At 34.4% G+C, this 27,140-nt stretch overlaps 1 protein-coding gene across 8 annotated transcripts in view; it reads left to right on the plus strand.

Moving 5' to 3' along the window:
• Window positions 1-27,140, plus strand: part of LOC105221840 (beta-1,4-glucuronyltransferase 1) — a 289,787-nt gene that overhangs the window by 216,707 nt on the left and 45,940 nt on the right. Inside the window, exon 1 of one of the 8 annotated variants that reach the window (XM_049451411.1) lies at window positions 6,916-8,032. The exons of 6 other annotated variants lie outside the window; for them this stretch is intronic. The gene's annotated coding sequence lies outside the window, so the exon portion shown is untranslated. Of the gene's footprint in view, window positions 1-6,915; window positions 8,033-27,140 lie in introns of those variants that run through there. One more of the 8 variants, XM_049451456.1, reaches the window with a different exon arrangement.

Consider the following 27,140-nt stretch of genomic DNA (forward strand, 5'->3'; position numbering starts at 1 on the left):
CATATCTCCTAGAAGTTCCAGCAATTTCGCCAAAAGAATCCAGCTTCATATTCCAAGTTCAGATAATCTTTTAAAGGAAATTCTAGCACACTAAATAATGCGTTCGGAATCATATCCATAAATGCCATATGACCAAATTTGACCCGGATTAATATCTCTTTCTCTTCTATCTCCCTGATTCCAGCGCGATAATTTGTAAGCCCTTTTCCTTTAACTTTTTGTTTGTTACCGTCATTAAGTCCTAAACTCGTCAAAATACTTATTGAACATTGTCAATGGAACACTGTGATTCAATTGCTAACACAAACGTTCAAGTCCTTGAGATATACCTACAGACTCACTGGGCTTTTCTCACTGAACGATACATTTTCGGAAGAAGCTTTTCACATAAGCAATGCTTAGAAAAGAATGAAACCAAAAAAGAGTGAAAATCACCTACTAAACTCACTAGGCTATAGAATTTGCTCCACTGAATGCGTGTCTTTTAGTTTAGGGATGCGTTAATACCTTAATTGCTCAAAACCATCACAATTTATCTTCATATTCATTAAACGTTACCCATACTACTGTCTACACTAAATCCTTCCAAATTCCGTTCATTATAAACACTTAAACCATATTTCCACATATCCATAATCATAACCTAATCACCACCAACCAAAGCAGTTCCAGTACTCGCATCGCATCAGAGCTGCATTAACCACTTGCCTGCCAGCAAGTAACATTATAATTTAGTACAACTTAGTGGATTAACAATTTAATAATGCTCCTAGGTTGCTATACACCAACCGCAGGCGCAAAGTGTACTAAGGCAAAAAGAGAAATCTATGAATACAACATTTACATAGTAAACCTGACCTGACTTTCTAAGTCGTCTGTGTCAGCTGTCATTTGCATGACTGTCATTTACTCTGGACGCTTTTAAAGTGAGTAAAGCTTCCTCGGTAATGGAAACAGGCGCTCGTATAACTGTCTGTTTAGTAACGGCGGCGGAGCGGCAACATGAAATCACCCAACATAATGGTCAGCTATCAGTCCGAGCAGAAACTAATTACGTTAGTCACGAAAACGACAAATTAACTACAATTTACATGCACACAAATACATAAAGACTGTAACTATATATGTATGTACCTCTCCTTTTTTGTGTTTGACTTAATTTTGTATGTTTGTTTTTGTTTGTACTCGTAGAGTTGTGGTAATTGCAGTTAGTGGACGGTGTAAGTCGAGGAGTATAGTTTGGTGATGTTGTTTGGTGCACTTTAGATGGCACTTCTAGTTCAAATATAATTTACGAGTGTCTACTTTTTTTTCTTAAAAACGAATAAATGAGAGAATACTCATTTAAACCTCTAACTTTCATGGACTAGTCTTTCTTATGGCAGCTCTCAGACTGTCCACAATGTATGTAGTTGCAGAAGCTACATACGAGTGTAATATTTTCAGCTACTTGCGTTAGTGGCAAGGAAGCGTCGTGTTCGATCAGCACCTTTTCGAACAAAATGTCGGTGTTTTTCTATTGTCGGTTCTCTGCGAAATTTGATACATCTTCGGGATTGACAGTATATCGTCATCAATGTAACGTAATGTAACATCACTTTTCATAAGTTTACAGAAGAAAGAAAAACGATATAATGGAAACCACTTATATTGAACCACATTTCCCACATATCCCATTTTCACAAAACTGTTTTATTCCTTTCCGCAGAGCTTCAAAGTATTTTTTATCAGCATAGTTACTTCTGAGCGTAACTTCAGAAAAGTTATCGGCTTAAACGACGTGTCGCGTTCATTACTATCAATGTATTCCAACGCGCTCAAAAGCAAGCTAAATATGTATTTCTGAATTAATTTTGATCAATCCTTTAATAGATCTAAAAACTTTATTACCCTTCGCTATTTTTTTTTTTGTTATTTGAACTATCTTCTCTTTTTATTTGTGATTCCAGACTTAATATTAACCAACAAATAGTCTGTCCAATAAATCTTAAATCTTAAGTTTTATAAGTATTCAACGCAAGCCTGAAAGTCACCAGAAAATTTCATAATATAGCACCAAAAGACCGTTTGTTGCAAAAATGGTATAATGTTCTGTTTATACTCGACCGATTTTTAAAGGCTCAGCTTTCTGAAAAATATTTTCATAGGCTCTTCACATTCCGTTACTCCTTCTAGCAATAGTACGGCTCTCTACTATGACTTTTAATTAGCTGAAACTATTAGCTTGTGCTTTTATATCTTAATTGTAGTTGCGATTAAGGGTTATAAGCCAACATTTACTCAAATAGCTTAATTGAATACATGGTAGAATTGTTAATTCAGGTAATAAAGGTGCTGTTTGAAACCTCTTTTGAGACAAATAATGAGCTGTATAAAGCGAATAGTGTTGATTTTGAAATCAATTTTGATGACATAAGATTCTAAAATTGTTAATTGAGTAATTTCAGGAGCTTTTTGAAATGTATTTTGAGACAATTAATACTCAAAAATTAATAATTAAGTAAATTAAAGAGCTATCTAAAATTAATTTTCATGATTTAAGATTCTGAAGTTGTTAATTGAGTAAATCTAAAATGAATTTTGAAGATTCTGATAATTAAGGTTTTAGGTGAGCAAATTAGTGAACCATCTGAAATTTATTTTGATGATTTTGAAATGAATTTGGATGACTTAAGTATCTAAAATTGTTAATTGAGTAATTTAAAATACTTTCTAAAATGCATTTTGAGATATTTTAGTTTCTAAAATTGTTGATTGAGTAATTACTTAAAGAGAGACAATTAACATTCTAAAATTATTTAAATATGCATTCTGAGACAATTAAGTTCTAAAATTTCAATTGAGTAATATCGGTATTCTGCTTGAGACGATTGTCTCATGTCTCTAATTGTGACTATAGTAAATTAGTCACTCTGTTAGTCAGGAGTCTCATTTGGTATTCTGGCAGATACAGTATACTACTATACAGTATACCACTACACTGTATCTGCCAGAATACCAAAATGAGACTCCTGACTAACAGGATCACTAAATTAAGATTGTGACAATTAGAGACATGAGACAATCGTCTCAAGCAGAATACCGATATAAATAAAGGTGCTATCTAAAACGAATCTTGATGATTTTAAAATGCATTTTTGATGATTTAAAATTCTAAAATTGTTAATTAAGTAAATTAATGAGCTGTCCGAAAAGCGTTTTGAGATAATTTAAGACAATTAATATCCTAAAATTGTGAAGTGGGTAATTTAAGGAGGTACCTGAAAAACGTTTTAACAAAATTATAATTCTTAAATTGTTAATTGAGTAAATTAAAAAGCTGTATTAAACATACTTTGAGACAATTAAATTTCTAAAAATTTAAACTAAGTAAACTAAAGAGTGATCTAAACTGAATATTGAAGATTATAAAATGGATTTGGATGACTTAAGATTCTAAAATTGTTAATTGAGTATTTTAAGGAGCTGCCTGATATACGTTTTAAGACAATTAAGATTCTAAAATCGCGTATTGAATAAATTAAGAACATATTAAGTTTCTAAAATTATTCATTGAGCAAATCAAGGAGATTTCTGAAGTGCAATTTGTTGTTTTTGGAATGCATCTTGATAATTTAAGTTTTAAGAATTGTTAATTGCGTAAATAAAGGAGCTTTCTTTAATTGATTTCAAGGCTTTAGTTTCCTAAATGCCAAGAGCGAAAATTTCAAGATCGAAGTTCGAAGATGTCTAAATCTCTATGGACAGACTAGAACAATGATTAAAATTTTATGATTGGTAGATATAGTTCGGCTAAACATAGTAAAGATGGGTCCTTTACAATCGTTCAATAAGCCACTAGTTATCCAAAAGTTGTCAATTTAGCTAATCTTATCAAATGAAAGTAATACAACTTACTAAGAATACTAATTAACTTAATCATATATAATATAATATCTTCTATGCTTTCGATATTTCATATTATTTAGTATCAATTAGGTTTGCGTCTATGATAAAATATGTTTTTGTAGGTTCTGCCTAAATGTAGGCAACAATATATGCATTTATGTAATTTATATATTAATTAATATTTAATATTAAAACTAATGTAGGTTTTGGTTGCATAGTAAATTTAAATGGTTTGTTTAAGATTGCAGGAAATATCAAAGAACATTCTTTTTATTAAATGGAATTAATTATTTCCACCAAATTCATTACTTTTAGTTTAATGAAGCATATGCAACATAAAACTAATTTCTTTGCAGCTATTAAAGAAATTTTATGCCTTTAAGTAATTTTTACATATATCTATTGTAATTTGTTCACTAATAGCTTTCTAAATATACCATATGTTAATACAATGTAATAAACCTTGCACCCAATCAGTTGTCAGTCATTTTCCGGCTGTCACAAATTGTGTGATCACAATCAATTTCTTTAGTGACCTGAATTAAGCACGACATTAAATGTAAATAAAGCAAAGTTAATGGATATAAATTAATATAATTACTCAACACTTTCACTCACAACACCAACTCAGGCTTTTGGCTTTAGCCAAATACAGCACCTAAATGTATGCTACGAAACCTAAAATAGTATATCTAAGCTAATCATTTTTACTTTATAGAAAATAAATGCATTTTTCAAATCGATGACTCTGTTTCTTTACTCCCATTCACTAATAAGAGCAAGTTGTTTTCCTCCTCACATGCAGCCGTGGCGTATACGTAACCAAACTTCTAGAAATTACGAAATACACACATACATTGACAATAGCGCGCTCTGAGTCGTAGCTTACATTTGACTTAACACATTCGGCTACCCGTTTTAATCAAGATTGTTGGGTCTTACGTTAGTTGGTAGGTAGGTTACTAATTTGTTGGGTGGCATTTGATTTTCAATTAATTTCGGCTTATTTATTACTAGCTGACCCCGCAAGCTGATACAACCTTGCGGCGCCTTTCAATCTTCTGCGACTCTCATCTGTCATGTTTTAACACATTCTACATATTGGTTTTTGTATAAAGGAGTCTTCGAAGTTCCAAAGAGATTTCTTTTCACACTTATTTTACGTTTTTGAGGATTTAACTGAGTTAAAAAGATGTTTTGAAAGTCGGAAAAATTTGATTTTCACACACTTATCCTATTTTGGAATTTTTTATTTGGGCTCAGAATATTCTTGAACAAATGTTTGTGAAAAACAGACAATAATTTTCTTCTAACCGAACAGAAATTGTCTTGGACTTCATTAATTACAGATATTGCATTCAGTGTCTTTTTTTAAGCAACCAAGTCAAAAGTCTGCTAAGATTTGGCAAAGCCTTTCAACCTTCTATGAACCACAAGTAGCTTGCTGTTAGCTATGCCTCCAGTGGGTCTGACATAGAAGAGCTGACTAAGCCTCAGAATGCTTTTATTTTCATCGCTGAATCTAGTTTTTGAAGCGTTCCACGATTTACCAAAAGTGTTATGGTCTGCAGTGTTTTATTTACACATATTAATCTTATTTTGGGATGACTTAGTTTGTAAATTCTTTGATTTACCTAAGTTATATTTATTATGTGAAGAATTTATACCAATTGTCTGTTTCTTTGTTGTTCTCCAAGGTTATGGTAAACCGCTGATAACTTATATAGATATATTTCTTAGCTGACGCTATTCAGCTATACTTCAAGAAATATTTTACTTTACTTAAGTTAGATTGATACTTGATTACACTAGCTTATGCTATTTATACCAGTTGCCTTTTCGTTTCGTCTCTCTTTAAGTTTTTAGTGAAACGGCGGGATCTTATGTATATATACATAGTTCTACACTGTCTCTTTTCAGCTATGTTTCATTATCATAAACTAACTTTGGTTCTTGTTTATATGTCAAGTTCTTATCAAGAGTTTATACCAGACAAACAATCAATCATATCTTGTTCTTATTATAATCGCTATGCTATACGATAAGACGATATGCTCAAGTTCTTGAGTTATAATGTTGTTCGCAATTATTGACAGTCATTTTTAGAGGTGAAATAAAGATATATAAAAACAAATATTTATGCCTATTTATATGGTGTAAGATTAAGAAGTATAAAATTTATATATTTTAATTTTTTGATACCCTGGTTGGTGTATACGAGTATACTGTTGATATGAAACTTCGTCGCAGATCCTATAAAGTATGTATATACAGGTACATAAATGATCTTTTGATTATATACATAAATTATCATCAGATGCGTGACCAATCGATCTGCAATTTCAGACATTAAAGAGCGGGTTATCATGATGGTTACCATTGCCAGTTACGTATTCACCGGCATAATTTTTGGAGGAATATGAAGCAATGACTCTACCGACCTACAAACAACACACTGGAGAAAAATCCAGCTTTTGAATCTCTTCAGGTTGCCATTAAGCCAGAAATAGCCTTATGGCTGAACAAAATTTGGCTCAGAAACGTCGGATCTTCTTGGAACTTTCTAAGAGCCCATTCAGCGAGTCGACGTCGATTGGGAAGGTCGACCGGTTTCAGTTCTTACACAAACTTTATATATATTATTATACGCTTTCAATTGAAGATCTCGATAAAATGCGCCAAGTCGTTCCACACGTCAGTCCGAGTTACTGCATACGGCACCGAATCGACTCTCCACGGTCTTCGTTTTTACTCTCAGCTACGCTATATTTTCTTCACCGCGTGCTAGGTCTATTCGGTCGAATATTATGCAATAATTATGAATGGCGTTTCGAATAATACGCTCAGTAGGCCGTTATATTGACTATAATTTGAGCGAAGCAAGCGAAACGCATTCTTAACAGATTGTGAATCTTCGTAATAAGATTGAACGATTTGTATCCACGCATCCCTTATATAAATAATTATTAGATTATATATAGTACGTAAATTGTTATCAGATTCGTGAAGAGCCGTGTCGAATTAGGCAAATCCATTTGTATGTTTGTTATATTTTCTCTTGGTGTCAAACTTTCTACACATTCTTTATTCACTAAGAAGCTGCTCATTAGTCGAAACCGCCAATAATCGGACTTCTATAGCATATAGCTGAACAATCGGAATAAAGTGACAGCATTTTTTGTATTTATGAAGGGTATTGCTTCGGTGGATCCGATTTTGAAATTTCTTGAGTAGTCAAATTTTGTTGATTGTCCAACAAAGCAATTAGCATGCGATAATTTAGCAAGCTTCTTACCTTATCACTATCGCAATAAACATACTATGTGTAGCGCATACTTATCTTACTACGTACTAGTCGACCTTAGCTTCCGATTACTAAGCAGATTTCTGAATGGCCAAACAACGCAGCAACGCTGATCCTCTGTCGGCAGTCTGAGCGCGGAAATTGCGGCGAACTGTTCGTACGCTTAGCGGTTATAAAGAAAATAAAACTTATTATAAAAATCTATTTAATAATACAAAAATATTATAATACTAAACTAAAAATTGTGTTCTGTAAAGTAAGAAAATATTTTTTTTTAAAAATTGAAGAAATTTCAAAACACTGTCTAAAAAATAATATTAAAATAGTGCAAGTCCATGAAAGATCGCTAACTTTTAATTGGAATATTTACATATATACTTGAATATAATAAGCAAATATTCCGAAATATTTTTACGTTTATAACAGTGAATAATTATTGTGTCGTCCTTTAAAGACTCTTCAAATAAATATTTGTTTCAAGTGAAAATATCATAAGGGCAATTATGCCAGTTTTATAAATAAGAAATTTTTAAATTTCTATTTTGTGTACACTTCGCTGTTTTGGTGTTACAGGATTAGCAGCTTATGAGTAACACAAAGGAAAAATATCTATCCAAGTGAAATCCGTTGATTTTGAATGAACCCTACGACTTAACCTAACCTAATTTGTGTACATTTGAGCGAACACAATATCTTTTGCAACAAAGTATACAAACTTCTCTTTTTCACTTATTTATGAAGAGTATTCCAACTCATTTTTGAGACAGTGCACTCTTTGCTTTGTTATCAATTTACTTCTGTGCCTCGACGTTATGATGCCGAACGCTCACTATAAACAAGGTGAGTAAATTTTCAATAGAATTTTGAACATTGAATTTAGACTACAACCTTATTCGTGCGGCTATTTTTTTTTTTTTTGAATTATTCAAGGTATTGTCTATCTAAAGCTCTAGCATTTTCCCAACTGTCTGGCGATTTGTGGTTTCCGTCCGAGAAAAAATGCGCTGACTTGGCATGGAAGAATAAATCAAGCCAATTTTTGATATCTTCTTTTGGTGTAAACTATATTCCAGTGAGGGCGTTCTGCAATGACCCAAAAAACCCAGTCTGTGCTATACGGCGGGTGAGACAAAACTTCAATGCCGCAGTTTTCCAAAAAGTTTTTAACCAAATTTTCAATATGAAACTAAGCGCTGTCAAGTTGCAAAATTATTGCCTTGGTTATCCTGGTTTCACATATCATTTTTGCGTTCAAGCAGCATTTCTGACATAAAAAATTGTTTTTCGACGTCGCTTGGCTTCAATTCATATAGTACCTAACTTCCGTGGCGCCCAACTTTCTTGCTTTTAAAATGTATACGGCTGTTTTTAAAAGTTTTGAAATGGGCTTGAGTAACTTCCAAAAATTCTCTGCGCTTTTCTTGTATTTGGCTGCAATATTCGTCCAGTAATTTGCCACTTCCACATCTTATAACTTTTTTGGCTGTCCAAAACGTTCTTCGTCTTTCTTACTTATTTACCTAACCTTCAGTAAAAAAAAAAAAAATATTTCATTTCTTCCGTTACTTATGCCAAGTGTAACAAGTAGACCTGGTTTTTAGTCGTAGTTTTACCATCAATTAATATCTTCAAAAACAAACAAGAAATCCAGGTTTATACCGACCAGCTTGCAGTTTCTCATCTACTAACCGTTTGGTCGCCCAAAACGTCGTTATCTTCAAAACCAAAATCACCAATTTTAAAACGTGCAAATTACATGCCTAAGCTAGAACATTGGCACCATAAACTTCCACCAAAAAGCGATAACTTTTGGCTAAGGTTTTCTTTCTATCAAAGTAATGGAGAAGAACTCCATTTAGAAAATTTTTTTTATACGCTGCAAATGAACGGCTAATGCTAAAAGAGCCTCTCTTAAGGACAATCGCTTTTCAACGCATGTTCGGAATCTTTGAACAATGGATATTAATTAAGTTACGCCTTTTCTTAGAAACAATAAAATGTAAAGACCCTTTGCTGTAATTACACACTTGTTTAGATTTATTGTCTATGTTAAATAGCTTGGTGTATGTTTAACAGCTTTCTTCTTTAGCTGATTACCAAAAGAACACTCAACTCGGTTAAATTTGTTCAACGTGATTATAATCGCTTATTTAGGCATTATAGTTGTTGCAGTACGTAGGCATAAGAACATTTCCTAAACTTCATTGCGAAGCTTTAGTCTTCTCTTCCTTCCTTTACATCCAATAGCAAAATTTCCTTTTTAAGACGGAAATAATGCATTAAAATTGAAGTGGTTATGTATCTCACATTTATTTAGCATTGGCACTTGTTCTGCTATCAGTTTTTTAGCTTGTTGACATTTCTTTTTTTAAACTATTTTATCTATAAATATTGCGGGAATTCTGTTTCTATGTCATTTGATATGATTTATTATATGTACTAATTGAAATTTAACAGCAAACCAATTAGATAAAAAATGCTTCAGTAAAATAATTTACAAGATATGCGGTATACTGTCAAAGCAAACAAAGATTTGAAAAAATAAAAAATAGACATACTTCGTGTGACTCAGCTGATATGAAGTACGTACTTAGCATTTTATCACTTGTTATCATACACAAGTTAGCAATTGAAAAAACGTGTTATGATAGTGTATACCGAGTATTGCTTATCTCAATTTTTATCTACCATAGTAGCTTAAATTTCAATTATTTACTGTAGCAAATCAAAATTATGATTTGCCTTTCACCGTTGCTCAGCATAATTGGACGTAGAGATTGTTTCTTTGATTTGTTTGGCTTGCGGTATAATATTATTCTAACAGTTATAGCACGAGCAGTGAACCAATTACAAAGTAGTTACTTTAGGGTATAATGTAACAAAGTGAGAGTTTTTTATTTAATAACAAAAGCATGTGGTGTTTTGATAAAAAATATGAAAAAAGTCGTATGACATATTCTGGAAATTGATACTTCGAAAAAAATTGGAAAATTCTGAAATTTTAAAAATTCCCTTCCTATACCTGCTCTATTCGGCAAGACCAGAAGATAGCAGCTATGTTTTAGGTAGTATTAAATTAAATATCGTGAGATTGGTATAAAGTATTGAAATGGTTTTCAGCTAAATATTTGAGAATATACTATACATTAGTAAAAGTAATATTTTTGATAAAGACGTCAAATCTAAATTTTTTGTTCATGCAATTTTTAATATTGCAGAATTTTTCTAAAATTAAATTTATTTATTTTTATTGTTGAAATTAAATTGTTTTGTTGAAATAAAATATTTGATCGAAATAAAATATATATTTTTTTATTAAAGGGCTTTTTTTAGATAAGTGGCAACACTTCTACACATTTTTCGATAAATTTTTTTATATTTGTCAATTTTAATGAATTAAACGTTTTATTTGAAATACTAAACATTAATTGGTTTCTAAGATAGGTGGCAGCACTTTGGAAACTTTTTTTTCGGAAAAAGATACTAGTATATTTTTACATCTGCTAATTTTATTGAAAAACAAATTTTATTTAAGGTAAAATTAAATTTTTTTTAAGAAAGTGGCAACACTTTTCAAATTTTGTTTTTTATATTTGTTATTTTAAAAGAACTAAACGTTTAATTTGTATTACTAAACCTACAGTATTTAAAAAAAAAAAACGTGGAAACACTTTTAAAACAATTTTCTCGGAAAAAATATATATATTTTTACATCTGCTAATTTTATTGAAATAACAAGTTTATTTATGTTAAATTAATTTTTTTTATAAAATAGATTTTTTTACGGTAGGTGGCAGCACTTTCACGAAAAAAGGTAATTCTTTTAAAATACGAATATTAAGTTAAGATATTTTTTTAAGATATATGGCAACCCTCTGAAAATTTTTTGCGCACAATTTTTTTACTTTCACATGACACAAAAAGTTCAAATTCTTACCAAGAAAAAATATTTTTATTGCCAGAATTAAAATGTTTTTTTTTTTTTTTAAGATATGTGGCAACACTTTCAAATTTTAATTTCATATCATATTTTTATAATTACTAATTTTATTAATATAAAAAGTTTATTTGTGTTAAAATTAATATATATTTTTTAACACATGTGGCCACACATTTACAAGATTTGTTTAAAAATATTATATACATTTTATGAAATAAATAACATTAAGCCGCTTAATTATTACCTTCAATCATTTCACAATTACATTTTGTCATTATTCTAACTGTGTTTTGGTTTACTAATTTTTTTTTTTTTTTTGATTTATTAAAAACTGGCATCTCTGTATTGTAGTATGTAGAATATTTTGCTTTGCAAGTTATATTATTACCTTAAAGTAGTATTTATGAGGTTATGTATAGTTTTGCTCAACTAATGGTTGCTCCGGAAATATGGCATCTCTATTTTTGTGTTTCTGTTTATTTTTAGTACATAAAATATTTTGTTTGTTTGTTTGTCAACTTGTTGCAAGTTTTGCTCAACTAACGGTTGTTTCCAACTCCCATAATAATCGCCATAAATGACATAGAACAAAATGCCCCCTCCGCTTGTGTGTACCAACGCCTACATATGTATGTATATGCTAAGAAACCAAAACTAGTATAAGAAATGTGCTGCCTTTAAGCAGCTTGACAAGAGAGAAGAGAAATTTATTTTTAAAATGCTGACTCTGCATGTTTATCCACAAACGCTAAGATCAGCAAGTTACTTGCTGCACAAAACCACTGGCCAGCAGGGCGTATACGCAACCAAACCACATACTTTGTCACATCTATAATCAAAAGCATACATACGCATTGACAACAACGCGCTCTGAGTCGTAGCTTACAGCTGAATTAACACATTTGACCTTTTTGCGTCATTTAACCGTTATTTAACATGTGCAGACGTTTGGACACAAGCATATATAATTTATTTAAATGCATCAAAGGCACAAGCAAACATAAAAGTTAAATACATATGTATATATACAAAGAGAGATATATGATAATATATACTTTGGTGTTAATATATATGTATATGTTCCCTATATGTATGTATGTATATAGTGACCATTTCCTCTCTCATTCAACCACAGCTGTCGTGCTCCTGCCAAACCACAATTAAATATAACAACAAACATAAATTGTTAGCAATCTGCTATGCCACATACACACACACACAGTTAAAAATATGTACATGCTCTTTATTTATTTGTGGTTAAGTCAATTTGTGTGGAAGCAGTAATGGCCACCACGTTGTAGGTACGTTTCATGACAAGTTGCTGGTTAAATAAATTTGAGGTGTTTCCTGTGGCCGTATATCTTTGAGGGTCTCAGTTTAGCCCTAAATTATAATTTATTAAATAATTCTAATATGCATTGACATTAATTGAAAAGGTTTTGGTGTCAGAAGACTTGTTAACACTGAAATGCGCCTCAAAAAGTTTGAATTTTTAAGAACAAGTCAAATATCCTTGTTCTACAAAAGTATTCCACAATTTCTCACGAGTAGAGTTGCAAATAATGCATTGAAAAAATAATTGAATAAACATTAAAATTAATTATTTTTTACTTTGTAAAACTAATAATCTTAACTAAAAAATTTCCAATTAATAATCCCGAAAATTTTCACAATAAATTATATTATTAAGTCTTTTTAGGTTATGAAGATAATTTATTTTTAATTTTTTATGCCAAATATCGTAAAGATAAAAATTAAGAACAAATTTTAAGCGCTTAATTCTTAATAATTTAAAAGTTTTAGGGGTCAAAAATAAATTTTCTGAAATCAAAATCCCAAAGGTCTTGGATTAAAAATTATAATTTAAAATTTTCTAAAAAACCGAAATAAAATTTAATTAAATCTTTAATTGGAATTAAAATTAAATTAAATCTTTAAATCTTTAATTTAATTTAATTTTAATTTTTAATTAATATTAATTAATATTTTAATAGCATAATTTGGGGAAAAATAAATTTTCAGAAATCAGAATCCCAAAGGTCTTGTATTAACCTGAAAACCGAGTTAAAATAACTAGTTAATTAATCTTAATTTTGAATTCAATTGCGAGATGTGAATTATGAATTACAAATCATGACTTATGCAATATGAATTATGATTAATTAATTGAATAAATGAATTATAATTTATAAATTATGAATGATGAATAGGGAGTTATGAATTATGAATAATAATTAATGAAATATGAATGATGTAGTAACACATTTTGAGAATAAGAATTGGCAATATAAATTATGACTTATTAAGTAACTAGGAATAAATAAGTACAAACTATGAATTATATGTAAATTAATTTTGATAAATGAGCAACAAATTGTAACTGTTCTCATATAAAATGCTGAACTTATGATATTTAAGTGTTAAAATTTATGTTTCAATGTAATTAATTACGCAATGTAATTAATTACTCAACTGGTGCTCCATTGAGAAACGGTAAAATGCTCAACAACAAGAATACAAAACCAGTAATGAAACACAATTCACCAGCAAAAGGTGTGACATAATATTTTCCTTACACCCATGTAATCAACATAAATAATCTCAAATTTCCGTATATCCTGTCACACATGTTCGCTTGTATATCATATTGACAGCCGTGAAATATTGATAACTGTGTACTGCCAAAATATTAATGGTGTCTGTGCAGCAACTATCGCAAATACACATATACGTATATATATATATATATATAAATATCATAGGTGTAACTGTAATATTATACGGCACTCTGCCACATCCCTCGCGTGCTCGAAGAGTCATTTACGGCACGCTGTCAGTCCAATTCACTCGATATATTTATTCGCCATTTATATTTTCGTTGGTTTTTTGTTCTTGCAATATCACAACAATTCCAAGTGTCGCATTACGTTGCGCAATGCAGTCGGTGATGGCTTCAACGCCGCGCAAATATTGCCATTATTTTTTCATACACATATACCGTTACTGTTTTTTTTGTTGGTTTTTGTTGTACACTCGTTTTGCCACAAACACTTTCCGGCAAGTGAAATTGAGAAATGTCAACGCTGTCGGTCTTCTGTTGAAAATTTTACTGTAATTGCTTGAAAGGTGAGTGGGTGGGTGAGTGGGGTCTGTGTGTGTGTGATGTGGCGTGGGTGTCGCGTCTCTTTCATATTCCATCTTTGACTTTTTGATCTGAAAAAAGTCTTTGCTTTAATGTGTTGCCTTTGGTTGTTATTCGAGCTCCATTTTACATCTTAATTCTCTTCTGAAAACGTTTACAAATGAATGAGCATTTCCTGGAATCATTTTGGCTTTCATCTGCAAATGACTTTCGATTACTGCATATCTCCGCATTCTCTTCGTAATTTATTTAATACGACAAGTTTTTTGGTGGGTTAGTATTAAATATTTATGTACATATAATAGAATCAAAGTTACAATACCGAATTGATTGAAGTGATTGATGCGAAAAGTACTTAGCTTTTGTATGTAATTAACTCTTGACGGCCTTTTTGATCCATACCTTAGAGTTCTGGGTGAATATTGAAGTATAAATTGAAAATTTTCTAATCTTAATCATCACTACTGTGATGTCCAATGTCGATATGTCTGCTAAAAGACAAAAATGTTATTGTTTTTTTTTCATTTTATGGAGGACCTAGGATTAGAGCTATCTTTGGCATAAAATATGTTTGGCTTGACTGAGCTTAGTCCGGTAACATAGCGTTCATAGGGGATGGGTTCCTGGATTAAGGCAATGTCAAACTAACCTTTTAACATATTAGTCTGTCGACCAGTTTTGAAGACGTCACACTGCATCGGTGGCAGTTATTCTGTGCGATTAACATATTCTTCTTTTTCTTCTTTATTGGCATAGACACCGCTTACGCGATTGTAGCCGAGTTAACAACAGCGCAGCGAGCAGCAGTCGTTTCTTCTTTTTCTTTTAAGATTCCAATCGAAGCCAGATCCTTTTCCATCTGGTCCTTCCAACGAAGTGGAGGTCTTCCTCTTCCTCTGCTTCCTCCGCCGGGTACTGCGTCGAATACTTCCATTCGGACAACATCATTTAGCCAGCCGCTGCCTTTTAATTCGCTGAACTATGTCAATGTCGTCGTATATCTCACATATCTCTCTCGTATATCGTATAGCTCATCGTTCCATCGAATGCGATATTCGCCGTGGTCAACGCGCAAAGGACCATAAATCTTTCGCAGAACTTTTCTTTCGAAAACTCGCAACGTCGACTCATCAGTTGTTGTCATCGTCCAACTTTCTGCACCATATAGTAGGACGGGAATTATGAGCGACTTGTAGAGTTTGGTTTATGGTCGACGAGAGAGGACTTTACTTCTCATTTGCCTACTCAGTCCGAAGTAGCACCTGTTGGCAAGAGCTATTTTCCAGGCTGACATTGTTGGTGGTATTTATGCTGGCTTCTAAATATACGAAACTATCTCCAGCTTCAAAGTTATGACTGTCAATAGTGACGTGAGAGCCTAGTCGCGAACGCAATGACTGTTTGATGACAGGAGATACTTCATCGTGCCCTCGTTCACTGCCAGACCCATTTGCCTTGCTTCCTTGTCCAGTCTGGAGAAAGCAGAACTAACGACGCGGGTGTTTGAGGCCGATGATATTAATAAGATCGATCTGGTTGGGTGTATTTCGAACGGAGACAGCCAGGTAGGTTGATGAATTTTCTTATGCTGGAATCTAGAACTACAGATAACCATATTTCGGGCCCCGGCGAAGTCGGTCAGCCTCAACCCATTGGAGAATGTTTCCTCGTGGAGGCTGAATTTACCGACTGTTGCACCAAAGATACTTTCTTTGTCCACCCTAGTGTTAAAGTCCCCAAGCACAATTTTGACATCGTGGTGGGGGCATCTCTCATAAGTGCGCTCCAAGCACTCATAAAAGGCATCTTTGGCCACATCATCCTTCTCTTCCATCGGGGAGTGGGCGCAAATCAGCGATATGTTGAAGAACCTCGCTTTGATGTGGATTGTGGCTAGACGTTCATCTACCGGAGTGAATGACAGTACTCGACGACGGAGTCTCTCTCCCACCACGAATCCCACACCAAGTTGCGCTCCTTTATATGGCTATGCCACAAGGACCTACTCGCCTCAGTCCTTGTCCCGTCCATCGCATTTCTTGGACGGCGGTGATGTCAGCCTTCACTTGAACGAGGACATCAATCTGCTAGGCAGCGGCTCCTTCCCAATTAAGGGACTGGACGTTCCAGGTGCATGCCCTCAAAGCGTAGTCCTTATTTCGTTTGCCATGGTCGTCATCAAAAGGGGGGTCACTCATCCGAGGCTTGTTTTTTCTTTTTATTGGGGGTGTTTTTTTACTTGGCGGGTCCCAAACCCAGCGCACAACCCTGTGCAGGGGGTTGTTTCGCTTTCTCACTTTAGCTCGCCTTCAAACGGATGTTCTTAGGCTACCCAAAGAATACTTGGTCAAAGACCGGAAGTCGGGAGCTGCTTGAGCCATATGTGAAAGAATCGTTTCTGGCTGGTCCCAAGTGAATGGCAATCAGAGAACTTTCCTCACTTGCGTGAACTTCTACACATGACTCCTTATTGAGTGGAAATCCCCACATTTCTACTACTGCATGTTTGTCGACTGAACTCCTGGATATTTTTCTGTGCACATTATGGCCGATGGCAGCCCCACTTGCCTCATCCCATCCGTCTTTCTAGGATTGACTCCGCCAGGGGCAACTCTCTCAAAGAGGTTTTTGTCGCGATCTGCCGGTGATCGACCTGGAACTGCACATTGGAAAATAACAAGTGAGTGCGAGTCATGATATATACCATGTATATAACTAATATATCACCTTCTGAATTGCTGTCGTGATGGAATGTCTCACACAAACTCGTCCTTAAGTCCAAAACCCAGATCTTTCGTGGGTCTTAAAGAGTCTAGGTGCCACCTCGTCACGCACAAGGCATAGTTTGGGCTTAACTCATAGCTCCGGCAAACCCTCTACCATTGTGGGATGGCTGCAACGTCTTCCATCCAGTAGTCAGTGGCCAACCGAAACACTTCGCTTTCGATTTTGAACATAAACCAGTTCAATGTCGACGACCGAAATAAGTCCATTAGACTATCGCCGATTATCGGTTCAAACAGGGGCTGTTGCTCCGCCGACATGCTGCCTGCGGGTCTGTCAGTATCGATTAGATCACGGCTGTTTTTTTTCTTAACGGTGTCAGAAACTGATGGTCCATTACTGTGCCGCTCAGTCGGTCCCTTGCAAGAGGAGTAATGTTTAACTATTTTTAAGTTTTTGATAAAGTCAGCTGTTTCAGGGAGTGCCCCACTGTCATGAGGGCTGGATCTAGTTGCCAGTAACCGTTTTCGGGCAGAGTTTCCATGTGCTCTTTAAATTGAGGTTGGCGAACTTATTCGTTCATCTGTGAGCGAGGTTGGCGCTTCAGAATCCGTTGCCACTGCCGAAGTTGTGGGTGTCTTACCACACACGTGAACGCAACTTGGAGCGTTAGTCTTGATGTTGTCAGGACTAAGGTTGGTTTAAGCATTTTAACCTTGTGTGATGGATAGGCCTTTCAGTGGGTATTTTTTGTATCTTTCTCGTCCCAAAACTCTTACTGGAAGCCAATCGGGATACCTTATCCAACCGTTCTCCTTTCACAACACGGGCATAGCACCGGCTAACCGACTTTCAACTAAAAGCTCCCGGTTGGCAGTATACTATACATATTGCTCAATCTGTGAGGTATCTTGATGAAATCGAGAGATCATCTTTTTCTGTTAATAATACTTGTCGTGTCGTGATCTCTAAAAATGCCAATATGAGGATTTTTAAATTCCTGTTTTAGTTTATATTATATATATCAGTCAGTATGTGAGGTATCTTAAGGAAATTCAGAGAGTATTTTTTCTCTGATGATGGTATGTTGTGATACCAAAAATTAATACAATTGGGTCAATACTACCCATAACTGCAATATACTTTTTATAAGAATTAACCTTCCGCTTAATATGTAAAATATCTTATCAAAATTAAGTTAAAAGTAAATTTCCATCAATATCGAATAATGATTATAATAATGTCATTTAAAACACAACAACAACAACTTGCTGTGAAAATCATGACCAGACAAAACAGCAACTATCTCACAGTTATGCCATGAAAAGCACTCTTGGAACAGCGCAAATCCTATCAGCTAAAAAGCTAAGAATAAGTAGGCAAGCAACAATCAAGCGCACTGCGGAATTTAAGAAAATTGTCTGCAACAGCAAGCAGAGCCACGACTAGTGTGATTGCTGATGCTTACCACAGCAGTGCTGATAGTGAGATTCGGAGTATTGCCAGTGTTATTACAGCAGCTTATGTTTATGAAAACGGCTTTAATATATAATATTATATAAATATATATATGTATAAAGGCACATACTTGTAGTACATGCCGTATATAGCGCATATAAATGCAGCAACTCGTCGCTAAGCTGCTTGTTTTTCAGCGTTTAAGTCTGTTATGAATATTTTGCTATTCACTTTTTTTATATGCCAGCTCCTCATCTCCGCTCATTGGCGTTGGCCGAAATGCAACTGGAAGCAGCTGAGCCGCATGCAAGCCGACAGTCTGGCTTGCAAGTGTTGTTTCTTTTTTGCTGTTGTTTGTGGCTTGTCTGCTTCACTTGTCTTGCGGCAAGCGTCTATGCAATCTGTTTTTTTTTTATATTTCCTCCCTTTCAGCACTTTTTTGCAGCAACTGCGTGCTTATTTCCTTAAGTTTTTGTTTTGTCTCTTCTTCCTATATTGCCTGCCATTCGTCCTTCAATTGTTGTGCAACATTTTCGGTAGCCGCATGTCTGTCGTTGTATAACTGCGAAACTACAAGTCATGACAAGCCCATCAACATCGCTTCCATAGTAATTTTGCCTTTTCAACCTGCTTTTGGATGTCGTTTTTTTTTTAACTTTTTTTTTACTTTTTAACTTTTTGGCTTTTTCTCTTATTATTTGAGTTTTTGCTGCTTTTTATTTTATTTGCTTAATTTCCGTTGACTCTCGTTGCCGCTACTATTTTTACCGTTTATTCGTTGCAGTTATTTATAATGTTATACTTCGTACTTGTGTGGCTATTGCTGGCTGTCTGTCGTCTGTTGTGTAGTTATACCCTGAACGAGGTATGTAAAGCTTGTAATACCTAGAAGCAAACTTCGGAGAACCTATGAAGTATTTATATGGTATAAAGGATCATCGTAAAGAACTGGGGCCCATTATGTCCGCCTATATATACTCGAACTAGTTGAGATTCTTGAGATATCCCTTTTTGAGATACCGTCGTTTTCTTCCCAAAAAGCTACATATTTGTTGGTACAAGATATTATTCAAAGGATTACAACAACTTGCGAACATATTGTTCAGATCGAAATAGTATATCATAAAGCTGCCATACAAGCTGACCGAACAAAATCAAGCCTTCGGATGGAAATATGTTTACTTGTGAAGGCTATTTGAACTACACTGCAGCCTCAGTTAACGTTTTCTCTTGTTTTCTTCCTTTTTTGAATATTTTCTATTTCTTTTTGTTGTTGTCACAACGCTATTGTTATATTTTGCTTAGATTTTTTTATATTTAACCAGTGCACTTTCGTTGCTGATAATTAATGTGCATAACTTCTTCATCTGCAAGTACAGTTATGCGCTTGCATTGCTATTTCAAGTCCACCGAGGACATTTAGTAATTCCAGTTTAGCATTGCTGCAGACAAAAATCACTTAGATGAAGAATAGTGTTTCGCATTTCTTTGCGGTTTATTATTTTTGAATTTTTCTTTCAACTGAATTTTTCGTTTTATGATTTCATATTAATAAAGCACGTATTTATGGATAACAATTTTTCTATGAACCTATTTCTTATGAAGACTATATTTTCATCTGAGAGTTTTAAAATACCCAATCTTTCTTCCTTCTTCTTATTAATAAATATAAAATTTTTCTCTCCGAAAATTTTCAAAAATCCTCCTAGAAGAGTAATTTAGTAAGTATTAAGTGACATTTTGTTAATTCCATCGCCTGAAAAACCAATAAATTTTCGAAGAATCTTTGTAAGGAACTTCACACAAAATCTCTCCATACAGGTAACACATATTTTAGGATGAGGAAATTATTCTTCAATTGATCTACGCCTAAGTAGTTTTCTGCCAGTTCTTAAACTGCTTGATTGTTATCGCTGTTAATGACCATACAAAGAACACTCCTTATTGTCTCCTTAACGAAGATGAATGTTTCAGCCTTGGTATTCAAATCTTTGCTAATTATTCAGCAAAGAAATAGATATATATTTTCGCGTATATTTTTAAATATTTAGTAATAAATCTAAATTTAATCTCCCATTATTTGTTTAAAATTCTACCTACGGAATAACAACCTCTTTAATGAACGCATGCCAAGTTGAGTGGGCAATGGCTTTCAAGTGTCAGCAAACAAAAGCTATAAAAACCTTAAACTGAAAAATGGAAAATGCAAAAAGAACACCAGAAAACCACAGTGGGACGCATAAAAAGCCTGCAGCCCAAAAACCACACACGCGCCAAATTTTCCGCACAATTAAGCGCCAAAGTGTATGTGGTAACGCAAGAGTGGCCTAATAAATTTCAATTTAAAAGCTGCCAAATTACAAAAACAAAAAATGAGTTTCGGCGGTAATTTAGGTAATGCGGAGTAAATTTGTTAAAATGCTAAATTACTACATTTTATTTCAATAATTATTTGTTTTCGCTTTGTGGTAATTAAGTGCGTTAAGGAAGCATAAAAATGAGAAAAAGGTGAACAAATATTCGCTCAACAAATTTCCTAGATTACATTAACCTTTTATTTTTAACACTTAATTACGAGTACCCGGAAATCTTTATAAGTGGAAAACAGTCGACTTTTGAGAACCTCTCATACAGTCTAGTTTTAGGAAAACAACTTTTTCGAAAATCCTTAATGCCATTTAAGGAGCCGAATTAAGTTACAAAGGTTGATCCATTTCGAGGTTCCCTACTTAAAAAAAAAGCACAGAAAATTAAAATTTAATTGGAAATTTTTATTATCACTCGAAAGAATATTCCTTAATATTTATTTTTTGAAGACTATCTCTTTCAAATGTTGGCTGCGGTTACGTCTCAGATGGTTCATCCGTTGAGTTCAATTTTCGATGACTCATTTGAACTTTCGACTGGTAACTGGCGATGTTTTGCTCTAAGAATTGAATCGAAGCGGGTAGTTAGCATAGACATAATACCTTACATATCTCTACAGGAAAAATTCTAACTGTTTGATATAACATGATCGGAGTGTTCTCTCAATAAATCCATTGGTTGCTGAGATGTGTGGTTTTGTTGAGATCACGAGCTTCAATTTCAAGCTTCAAATAGTCGATTATCATGGCACGATCGGTTCACACCGGCATCATTTTTGAAGCAATATAGATCGATGATTCCGCCGGCCCACAAATTACACCAAACCGTTGTTTGTTTCTGGATAAAATGGCAGCTCTTGAATCTCTTCAGTTTGCTCTCCGTCCCAAATGCAACAGTTTGCTTGTTTACATACCCATTGAGCCAGAAATGGGTCCCATCGCTGAACAAAATTTGGCTCGAAAATGTCGAATCTTCTTGGAATATTTCAAGAGCGAAGCGATATCGCTTGGAAAGGCCGAGCGACTTGCACAAGCTGTGTCTTGTACGCTTGCAATTTAAGATTTGGATATAAAATGCAGCAGGTCGTTCCATACGTCAGGCCGACTTGCAGCAAACGGCGCCGAATCGACTCTCCACTGTCAGTGTATACTCCCAGCTACGACTTATATAGTTGTATATGTATTTTCTTCACTGAGTGTTGGACGTGGTCTATTCGGTCGAGTATTATCCAATAATGAATGCTGAGTCTCAAGATGGGTGATGGTGTTGCGAATAGTACGCTCAGTTGGCCGATTATGTTGTCGATAAGTTGAGCGAAAGGTGAGAAACACATTCTTCACAGAACGTGAATTCTCGTAATAAAGTCGAACGATTTGCAAACGTTGTTCTGGCTTTCCATAATGAAACTGAACACTGAACAAAAGTAGCATGACAGCTTGACACTGATCACGGGCTATTGAAAAAACCCCTACTTGGATCACCCATTATAGAAAACTTTTTTTATAAGATATCACCACATTCCACAAACTATGGTCTAGGCAAGGGTACAATCTCCCAACGAATTGTTCAGATCGGGCCACTATAGCGTATACCTATGTTAAATCGCTTTTTACACTATTTTATGATTAAAAATGCTACTCAAAAGGTTATTGTAGCGTCATTTTAGTCGAATTTAACGTTTGTTGATGTTTTCATTTATAATAACTGTTTTTTTTTTTTTTGGAAGTGACTGCAGTAGATTACTAACTTTAGTGGTGTTCCGGACAATAACTTCAGTAAATAATTTAATTAATTAAAGCAAACTGTTCGCACTTTTTGGCACGATGACACACATATGTACATAAATACTCACATACACGATAGTATCGCATGTGCGTGAGTGTACGAGCGAGTGTATGCCGCATTTGGAGCGTGAAAAGCCGCACCAACACGCCAGACATCGCAGACAGGCATTCATGTCAGATTTATAAATATTTTTTTTTGCTTTTTGTGATTTTATTTGATATAAACTTTGAAGTTAAGTAGATAAAACTGCGTGAAAATGCAGCCACTCTGCGACAGCCAGCAAAAAATGATGTGAGTCAAGTACTTTAGTACATGTATATACATATGTGTGTATAATTCAGTTGCTAAAAAATAAAAGGTCCAAAATTAGAGTGAAAATATATTTCTCGTTTTTAAGTTAGTCACGCTCTATGCTCTTAGTAATTTTAATTCCGTTCACAAATATGATGCCTATGTAACCTACTAGAGGGCGCTTTTCACACTAAAACTTTCCTTGTGGCATTATCTAATTAGAAGAGGATAATATGATATCCGAGCCATTAATACAGAGAGCATATAATTTCGTATAAATTCACTCGAACACTTTGGAGTGAAACTCCAACGAAGTCGAGAGTAAAGCTGAGCACAAATTTTGAACTACAAGAGGCAGGACAAGTAAGAAATAAGTATTGCACTGTTTGTACAGCATCTTCTTACAAATAGCTTCAACAACTGATATCCTGTAAGATTCTCAACCTTATCGCATGAACACCGATAGGCCAATAACCAGCTAGAATCCTTAAAACTAGGGAAAGGCTAATTTTACTAAAATCGGAAACATAATATCAGTATGTATAAAATAATAAAATATATCAAAACGCTGGAATCGATGTTGATTTCTTTTCATAGAATTTTACCGAAAAATATACCCGATCGATGGTGCATTTCAACATACGATAAAGTATAGTTGTATGTACAGTTAGGTAATATACTATATATTGTAATAATTGCGTTGCTGTTACAACACCCCTTATAATGATAGGGCATATTTTGAGCGCACATATGTATGTATATCAATAATGGAGTATTTGGTACGTATGAATGTATGGAGCAGCCATTCTACCCTGTTGCAAATTTCTTTCACCATAATTTAATTAAGTTAATTGGGTCAATTTAGTCATCATGCAAACTGTGTCTACTGCATAGGCCACGTGAAGTATATTATACATATGTATATAAGTAATATATGTATGTGAAAAGCACCCTGAAAAACGCCACGAAATTCAGAAATTTTTCACATATAATACTATAAGCAAAAAATGGTAAGACTATTGCCCGGTTTCGCAGCCTGCTCTCTGAGTGCCGCGTCGGAATGAAGAGAAAATAGACTGCCTACCTCGCAATGTTACAATCGACCACAAGCAAGGCGCATTTGCAGACAGAAAAAGAAAGAGGCCCAAAGGCGTGAGTATGAAGAGATTAACAAACTGGTCGACAGGGGTAATGCTCGAAAATTCTATAAAATGATACAGCGACTAACAGAAGGTTTCAAGACCGGATCATATTCTTATATATATATGTAGAACTCCCAGAGGTGATCTAATGAGCTATTCCACGAACTATTCAAATACAGCGGCGAAGAACTGATAAGAAGCATGCATCAGATTCTTTGTAGAATATAATCGGATAAAAGCATGCCCGATAATTGGAATTTAAGTGTGCTCTGCCTAATTCACAAAATGGAAGACCCCATCTGCGCCAACTACCATGGGATAAGACTCTTCAACATCGCATATAAAGTTCTGCCGAGGGTATTGTGTGAAAGATTAAAGCCCAACGTCAACAAACTGATTAGACCTTATTAGTGTGGCTTTAAATCTGGAAAATCTACTATCTACCTCTTCGTTGATTTTAAAGCTACTTTTAACAGCACGAAAAGGAACTGCCTCTATGCCGCTATGTTGGATCGGAAAGGACCTCTCCGAGCCGTTCGATACCAAACGAGGCACGAAAGGAACTGCCTCTATGCCGCCATCTCTGGATCGGAAAGGACCTCTCCGAGCCGTTCGATACCAAACGAGTCACGAAAAGAACTGCCCCTTATGGCGCCATCTTTGGATCGGAAAGAGCCTCTCCGAGCCGTTCGATACCAATCGAGGTTTCAGATAAGGCGACTCCCTTTCGTGTGATTTTTTCTATATACTGCCGGAGAAAATAATTCGAACTGAATAGAATAACTGTTGTCAACAAGTGCTACTTCAGACCGAGTAAGCATTTGAGAAGTAAAGCAATATTTCGGCGAACAAAGATCAAATTTTACAAGTCACTTATCATCCCCGTCCTGCTACATGGTACTGATAAGTCTTTGCGCATTGGCAGAGCGCAGTCGATGGACCGAGATGTACGAGATACGCGACATTGACATTGGTAAACAAATTTAGAGACAGCGGCTATGTTGGCTAGGTTATGTCGTCCGAAGAGATGAAAACACTTCCGCTCTGAGAGTATTCGACGCATTACCCGACTTCGTTGGAAAGATCAGGTGGCGACGGACCTGACTACACTTGGAATCTCCAATTTTCGCCAAACAGTTATAAGGAAGACCGACAGCGTGCCAGTAAGCTCGGCTGTAACGGCGTAAATGGTATCTTCGCTAATAAAGAAAAAGAACTCCAAAGGCTACATAAATCCTAGATGAATGTACTGATACAAGCTCACCCTAATGAAAAAAAGATAAATAAAAAAAGTCACGTTTATGGGTTAAAGACTACATACAAAGCAAAAAATATCCCTGCAAAAAAAATGTTTGGCTTAGTATTAAAAGCTGTCGGTGAACTTTCAAGTTAACCCGTGAAAAGTCTTTGTCATTAAAAATACTATAACTTTTGAATTATTTTCTTTTACATTGCAGAGACTTGGAGAACATGGAATATAGAAAAAGTGAATTTTTTTTATCAAAAATTCGTATTTGTAAAAGTTTTGAAAAGTGGTTTATATGTTCATTATAACCTTTTAATTTGGTATTACTATTTTTTTTTTTCTTTTTTTGACTCTCCCTAATGTATATACAAGTTTTAACTTATTCGGTTCAATTCAATACAAATATCTGCCTTTGTACTACGCCACTTACTTTTACTTACCCTAACCTCTCCTTCAGCATTGCACTCTACGTACTCCTTTCGCAATAAGTTCTCACATTTTTTAGCTCTGCTTCTTGTGTTTTCTTCAACTCTTTCATCTTGCAGATTTTTGCACACATTTCTTAGGAATTCTTAATGAACTCGTGCTCGCTATAAAAATCACCATTTCCATCCGCACCAATAGTAGCTATTAATTTAACTGCTATGCAGCGTTGTATTTCAGGCGAACTCATCGCCGGCACCAGCGAATGCGATAGTCGTAAAAGTTATTGCAGCTGCAGCGTAAAATCATAAAAGATAGTAAAAATCAGCTTTATCTGCCTATAAAATTGCTTTTCGTCTAATTAAACATAATAAGTATTTGCGAGTGCCGTTATAGAGCTTCCTACTGCTGCATACGTACCGACATACATAAATATTTATGCGCAGTTCATTGCTTTCTTCACAGCAATTTCGCCGCTAAGAAATACTAGTGTTACGACTTTGAGTTCACTTCGCATATTTGTTCCTTTTCAAAAAAAAATTGTCTTTTTCGTGCAATTTTTTTGTGTTGTTGCTCTGAAAACTCTCCTATCGCTGCCTAGTTATTCTTAATGTATGCAATTGAGAGCATTTCACTTATATAAGCGATTTTCTTTCCTGATACGAGGGTGAACATGCATTGTGATAGTTATGGTTATGCGTTTTAAAGTTTGATTTGGAAATTTTCCTTACGAAATCCGATATTATTGAAGGTTAGCTTGGCTTTGTTTTTATAAGGTTAGATAGATAATAATTAGATAAATATTGTTTCAAAACGAATTTCAGTAAACTGCTATAAGTCGCCTGCCATGGAAGCACAAATTACAAATATTGCTTTAATACCACTTAGGTCCGTGGCTATCGAAAATACGAAAATCGAAAATTGTCAGTCCGGGTCAAATGATCAGAGACCCGGACTGACAAAGAAAAATAAGATTTTTACAAGTATTGCAACACTGAGTTTATTGTTGAATACAATTGTTATACTTGTAAGCCTCAGCTAAGATGACCGATATAGGGTTCTCGTCGTCAAGCATCTCTTTTGCTACCTCCACTCTACGTCGTTTTTGTAAAATATTCAGGTATTGTGGTGATTATATTAATGATATGCTTTATATTCAAAGCATTAACCGAAATGTATTGAGTCGAGCTATAAGAGATGTTGAGATGCTCTCATATCTTTTTGACGCCAATACGATCATATCTAAGGGCTTCTTCTTTTATTTTTTCAATGTTATCCTCAATCACTGGCAATTTTTCAACGACTTCACGACCTTAACGGAATACTTTTGGGTTTGTAATAAAGTAGACTCCCCGAACACTCCCGAAAATACTACCTAAAATTTTTTTGCACATTTACAACGATTCCATAGCTGTGACTTTACTGTAAAC

The sequence above is a fragment of the Bactrocera dorsalis genome, chromosome 1, assembly GCF_023373825.1.
Source record: "Bactrocera dorsalis isolate Fly_Bdor chromosome 1, ASM2337382v1, whole genome shotgun sequence".
Classification (NCBI taxonomy): Eukaryota; Metazoa; Arthropoda; class Insecta; order Diptera; family Tephritidae; genus Bactrocera; species Bactrocera dorsalis.